Below are 7,477 nucleotides of genomic sequence, written 5' to 3' on the forward strand. Positions count from 1 at the left end.
CCCAAAAGGCTTACATTCATGCGCAAGTAACATTTCAATCATTAAATCCTTGAAAATTGCACAGTTATTTAGGTCGAGTGTGATAAAGTACACACTCGCCTAGAAAGCTCGTTTTGGAAATCATTAAAAGCAATTAACACATTAGCAAATGATAATAACAAGCCATAAAGTCAAATAAGGAACACTCACCTAGATATGCAAAATAACATGCAAAATCCTTCCGGATATTACCCTTAGTCACCAATGAAACCTAAGGTTGAACAAGAGAACATATTACAGTTTATCGAGCAAAACATTTAAGGGAAACAAAGAAACCCGACTAATTAAGAGTAAAACGTGTAAAGATGACTTTCAAGTAAGAAGAGGGTTGTTTGAACCCAAGGATGAAAAATCATGTTTTAAAATGGAAAACCGGTCATGGTATTGGCCTAACAAAAGTATACAAGTTCAAATAGAAACCTAGCCCTCGGGCGAAAATTTGGGCAGCACGCCCTTTGTGTTTACCTAATTTTCCAGCCATTTTGGCTTCATTATTTTTCCTCAACCACAACCCAACATCACACATAAGCAATTCAAGTCAAGAGCCATTCCATAGGCTCACAATATCATAAGAATAAGAATTACAACAATCACAAGTGCAGAAATTCAACTTAGCACAAGACAGATTTGACGTACGAATGCGGAAATAACATATCCGAAGCTATGCTTATCGGATTAAGAAGCAACCTATGCTGTTTCGAAGCTAAGACTCAGGGCTACAATGTTTATGAAGGTCACTTAGTCCAGTTTCTAATGTAACTTGGTCAAATTCTCGAATTACTAAACCAGAAACCAATTCGTCGGCTGTTTAAACGTAGAACACTATAATGGACATAACTCAGAGTACACAAGTCCGAATCAGGTGTTCTTAGAGGCATTTGAAAGCTAATTAAGAATTCTATAACTTTCATGTTTTGGCAAAACACTAAATCAGAATGGATCCTAGTCAAAAAACGGGATACACTGGACTTAACTGATCACACGGACTGCTTAGGAAATACTTAAAACAGTAAGGGTATTTTGGACTTTTCACATCCAACGTTGCTCCGATTGAGCTGAAAATTTTTAGGCACCTATAAAATACCATTCTCTACAACTTTTATTCTTTGACCTAAGGCCAATTCGGCCTCTAACATGCAGTTACCAAACCGGACAGAATGGAAGCTAGAATTTCCAGAAATCTGAAATTTGTAGTTTCTAGTGCAACTTTCCCCAATTTCTCACTTCTCACACTACCAAAACATCTTATACAACATTAATTGTAACATACAAGCATCATACAACAAGTTGGGCAGAATTTCCCAAACCCTAGTTCATCATATAAAGAGGGGAAAAACTTCCAAACATGCTAGCATCCATGATTCCACTACTACTCAAGTTACTAGACTTAATTTAACCAAGATTGAAAGAAAAATTTAGAGAGATATCATCTTCCTTACCTTAATATGAGTTCTCCAAGTGTAGCCCAAGCCTTCTCTTTCCAAAATTTCACCACCAAACACTAGCTAATCACTCAAGGAGAAGTTTAATCGGTTTAGTTCTTTTGATTTCTCACTTTGTAGCTTGAATCAAGAAGAAATGAAGAAAGTTCACTCTTGTTCTTCTCCTCTCTCTCTCTCAGCTCCCTTGGCAGAAATATGAAGAGGTATGAAGCTAAGTTGTCTTATATTAAAGCCAAAAGGATTAGAACTAATGGTGTCCATAAATTGCCCAACACTTGGCCTAATCTTGGCCACTAATTTTTCTCTTTCTTTCCCTTGCTTATGAGCCACAAATTTCGGTCAAGCTTGCTGCCAAGAGAGAAGATATTTTGCTCAAGTTCAATAAATTTGTTTGGTAAGCAAAAATGGTGGTCAAGTGGTGCGTTCAAACGGTAGTGCGCGGGACCCGCCGGTTCGCGCCGTTTTTCTTAAAAACTCACGTACTAGGGTTTTTACTTCCCATTCACTAACCTTATATCATTGCTACCAATCACATATTATTTCTCACTTAAAAGTCACTTTTAATCCTTACTCTGTACCGAAAATTCATCCGGCGAAAAATCGCGAAAACCCTAATTTTGCTCCAAACTTGAAACCGAAGCGTAAAACCCTATTTTCTAGGTTTATCTACACTTAATGTGAAATATTTGGGTAGTGGCCTTTGGTAAATACTAAATTTCAAATAAAAGGGTATTTTTGAGGAAAAATACAAGGAATTTGCGAGTCCTCACAATTTAGGCGTCCCCTATGTGCATGTAAATGTCGAGGAGATTCACTCCAACGACGTATGCACTCATAGCATACCAAGTCATGTATACAAGTATTTGACAGGTCCAAGCATGTAATTCAGGATATGTAAGTCTAGCAAGCCAGGCCAAGCATGAATCAATTATTTCAAATGAGTACGAGTGCGATAAAATACACACTCGACTCCATTTTATCAAAACCAAGTAGATTAAGCAAGACAAGCATGTATCAAGTTCACAGGAGTTCAAGTAAACATGCACTTGACACTCACCAAGTAGTAAGTAGTCTCAACTGAAATTTAAGCGTTCACCGTGGGATCCTCTTTAGGGTCCTCGTGTGCGCCTGAGAAAATAATAGTGAAGTATCACTCATATATCCCAATTATCAAGGAAGATTGTACACTAGTACAATCTAAGGAAATTTCATGAAAACAAACCTCAATTACTCGTAAATCGGGATTTAAATGGAGTTTCTTAAAGTACACGGGTAATCGAGTTTTCATTTTGGGAAATCAATTATAAACGTTCAAGAAATATTGAAGGAAAGGGTCCTCGTGTGCGCCTGAGCAAATAATAGTGAAGTATCACTCATATATCCCAATTATCAAGGAAGATTGTACACTAGTACAATCTAAGGAAATTTCATGAAAACAAACCTCAATTACTCGTAAATCGGGGTTTAAATGGAGTTTCTTAAAGTACACGGATAATCGAGTTTCATTTTGGGAAATCAATTATAAACGTTCAAGAAATATTGAAGGAATAAGGAGTACTCGAAAACTCCTTTCTCTTGGAATTTGGAAAAACTTCAGGTTTGATATGATACTTTGAAAAATTGTATCTCACATTCTATATGTCAAAAGCTGGAAAACTTGGTGCTGTTGGAAACCTCTTTGAAAGTACTAAAAGTTCTTAGAACAGACTTTTCTAAGATTCGAAATGGAAAATATTAAAAAATGAGCTCAAAGTCGCTGTTTTGGTTCATAAGGCAGATTTAAGTTGATTATTGGCCAACTTTGAAAATTTGGCAAAATTCACTTGATTGAAACTAGCCTTTGAATTTGCAACTCTAATAGTGTTGTAATCCAAGTTTACAACAAAACAAGCGGAACAAGAAACGGAGTTTCGAGCACCGAGATACGGCAGCTCAAAATTTGGGAAAATTTGAAACTGCTGAACAAATTTCCAGATTTGAGTTTCCGACTTTGGGACTTTAGTTAGCTATTGAAATGGACTTGGTTTGGTACAAAATTTGGCAGTATAATACTCCTATATAAATGATATCCCTCTATCAAAATTCATGAAAAAATACCTTCGGGAAGGTAGTCAACCAAACAATCAAAGTTTTGAAAAATCCTAAGGCAGAACTGCCTTGAGCTTTTTCGTTCTTCATTTCCAACATTTTGCCTAGAAAATCCTTCAAACCTGGTTCGTTTGTGTAGGCAAAGTCTAAGGAACATTCATGGTACATTTGGTAAGTGTTTTAACTCCAAGAAATTCAATTGGCAAGTCTACACCCAGTCTAACATCTATTTTGCCCAAATTTTAGGGTTTTCAAGAACAGGGCAGGTTTCGTATTTTGATCACAAATCACTCAATTCAATTTTAAATTAAGCATAGTTGGTGGCGTTGGAAAATACATTCATAAAAATAAAATTTTACAGAAGAAATCATTTTGAAATTTGGCACACAACTAGCTCAAATTCGAGCCTCGAGTTGCAGCCTCTGTACTTCGTTCCAGGAAAACAGAGAAACAGGACAGTCATCTTAAAATGGTTGGTACGGGCTACTCGGGTGGAACTAAGGGTTGCATTTAATACCGTTGGAAATCTGGGAATGTCTAGTTTCAAATGCCACAGACGGCGCTTGATTTCGACATCGGAGCACAGAGTTATGGACGAAACAAGTAGACTGTCTGAGCATTACGGGAACAGTTTTCCAGATTTACTAGCTTCAAGAAACTAATCCATTTGACCAACCAAACCTCAATATTTTTCAATGAAATTTTATACACCATCTACACAATATATATACATCATATACCAGCCATTAAATCCCCGAAATTCCGCAGAAATAGGTACGTTCAAAGCAGGGGCAGAATCGGAACTTTTTACCCCATGCACTCCTTGAAGTTTATACTAATAATACACCATTAATCTACCAATTTGAGCACTAAACCAACATTAAAACCATCACCAAGCATCATATCAGCCATCAATCCAAGAGTGGGAGTTCATAGAGCCCACCTTCCAAATTTTCCAACAATAACACGCCACCCACATGAATACAAGAGCTTAAAGGTGTACTAGAACTTCCATAAATCAAAACTAGAAGGTTTGATCATTACTTACTTTGGTTGATGAACCAAACAGAACTTTCAGCCCTCTATCAGCCCAAGAAAACCGTGGAAAGCTCCTTGTTTTTGTAGCTAGATGAACTCTCCAAGTGTTGAGTGTAGACACCAAATTTTTGGTTTTAAACTTTGTTTATTTAATTGATTTAAGTTTAGTTTTATGTGTTCAATTTTAGGTTTTTTAGTTTATTTATTTATTTTATTTTATTTTGTTTTTGGGTCTCTTATTTTATTTTATTTTATTTAAGGTTAAAAGTATTTCTTATCTACTAAATTTCAGGAAAAGATAAAGAAAAGGAAAAAGGAAAAAAAAAAGATGAAAAAGGAAAAAATGACAAGTGGAGGGGGCATGCATGGGGACAAGTGTCCCTTTGGATACTAGACAACAAAGCACCTAGGGGTTAGGTGTTAGAGACATTTGGAGGCCCAAAATTTAAAGGGAAAAAAAGAAACGACAAAAAGGAAAGGAATAGCCGGCTGGGACAAAAAAAAGGAAAAACTGACTAAGAAAAAAAAAACGCAAGAGGCAGAGGCTGGAGGATCTGTTGGCAGCTGAGGAGAAAAGCTAAGGGAAAAAGGGCAACGAGGAGAGGGAAACGGAAAAAAAGACCAAAGAGTGGTCTAGGGTGTGAGGGGATGGCTGATGAAAGAAAGAGGCTAGGGTTTCTCGGAAAACAGCAAAGGAAAAGAAAAGAGGAGAAAAAGAAAAATGACGGAAAAGAGGGGAATCACGAGAGGCTTTGGGGCGGCTAGGTTTCTGGGAAGAGTCAAGGGTTTCATCCGAGAGAAGAAGGATCGGGGAGAGGAACCAAAAAGGGGAGGAAAAAACAGAAGAAAAAAAAAACAGAAGGAGAGAGTTGAAGTCAGAGAGAGGTAGACTAAGAGAAGAAAGGAAAACAGAGAGGAAACGATGGCAGAAATAGAGCAAAAGCAAACCCTGGAAATCCTAGTCGATGGTGAGGTGAAGGAATCGTCCACTCAAGACATGAAAATAGTCGAAGCCCAAGCTGATGAAGCGGCGGTTGGCGGTGCCGGCAGCCTGAAGCGCGTCAGAGACGAAGCTGACGAGGAGGGAGAGAACAACGAATATGTCAAGAAATTGAAGGCTGATGATAAGCACGTAGAAGAGGAGAGAGGCAGTTCAACGGCTTGATTGATGTCTACCCCAGCGGTCCTCATTGGATGTTTGCCTTGGAGAATTTTGCTTCAGCGAGACCGTGAGAGGTAATTTCTTCGTTTACAATTCAGTCTTCCTTCTGTGTTTTACATAGCCCGTGAATATATGTGCTTTATATGATGCTGGGAATTGAAATCCATTTTGTTCTGATGAATTTTGGGGCTAGATATAATATCACGTCAACAAAGAATCATTGAAATTTTTAATGCCCCTAACCTGTTTGATTTAATGCCCGAACGGAAGTTTTGAACCAAAAGAGGAGATTTTATGCTTTTCTATTCAATAGGGACTCTGGCCAGTCCAAAATTAGGCAGAATCCGTGTGTTTGCTAGCCGGGAAGAAAAAGAAAAGCCATGATTCTTGAAGTCAATTTTTTCCATTTTTTCGTTGTTGCATTTTCGCGATGTTCAGAGCATTTTTGCCGTGCGTTTGCTCAGTACAATTGTCATGTTGATTGTTCAGGATTTTAGATCGTATGTGCCTTATGTGTTAAATTGGATCGAAATCCCTTGTCTTCTGAACTAAGTTGGGGCTGATTAACTTCAATTGAGTGAGGAATTGGGGAATTTTTTTGTTGCCCATCTATTTGATAAAACGCCTGACTGGGAATTTGCAAGATGATTATTTGCTTAAATTTATAATTTCAGTCTTTCCATTTTCCATTTCTCTGTGATCTTGTCCCCCAAAGTTTTTAGGACTTCATAATTTGATCCCAAAACCTTCATAAGTCCTTCAATTAGGTCCCTACTTTTGTTATGTTTGAACCTCTCACATTTTCCCTTATTCTGATATGGCCCAAATATGAGAAAGTTGAGCTAATTTGTTGTGTTTGAACCATATTGTTAAGTAGTCTTTTGGGTGAATTAATTCTTGATTTTAGGCCATAATTATGATTTAATAATTTTAGTTGATTTTATCATGTTGGGTTTAGTGAAACAAGTGATTTGGATTAAGAGGTTATTTTGTTTGGGTTTAAGGAAGTGGATTTAGATTATTTTGTTGGGTTTCTGATTAGGGTTTAGGAAGATGGAGCCCAACACTTTTGGTTGGGTTTGTGATTAAGTTAATTGGGTTTAATTGGTAAGAACAATTAGGCTAACCCATCTATTTTGTTTGGGTTTCGATTGGGCTGAGGAAGGTTTGGGCCCAAACAAATAACTAAAATGGCCCAATGGCCTGTTTTCTAAGAATCTGGTAACTGGATTTGCAAATCAGTCCCTGGATTTCTCCTTAACTATACTGTAGCCTTGGACATTTTCAACTTCTTTAAATTGGATCCCTAATTTAATTGCAAATGGGTCCCTACACTTTATTTTCTTTAATTTTGACCCTAGAACTTTGTTAATGTTTGCAATCAAGTCTTTTATTCTTTTGACTTCTTGAATGTGGGTTATTTATATGATTTAATTGATTCAATTTCACGTTTCATTTTTTATCTTTTATGATTATTTATTAATTAAAGTGGTGCTTGATCCTTCTTTGTTTTTTGGAGGGTAAATAAGAGAATAATTCCATTTCCTTAGGGCTCCAAATCGAAGGGAGGTATACTCTATCCTTTATCTTTTTTCATTTTTATTTGACCTTATGTGCATTATGTGTCTTATGTGTGCAATTGCATGATTTTGGATGCTTTATTTCATTTTTATTCGTTTATCTCTTTTAATTATTTAACTTTATTTCG

This window comes from Coffea arabica, chromosome 9c (assembly GCF_036785885.1).
Source record: "Coffea arabica cultivar ET-39 chromosome 9c, Coffea Arabica ET-39 HiFi, whole genome shotgun sequence".
NCBI lineage: Eukaryota > Viridiplantae > Streptophyta > Magnoliopsida > Gentianales > Rubiaceae > Coffea > Coffea arabica.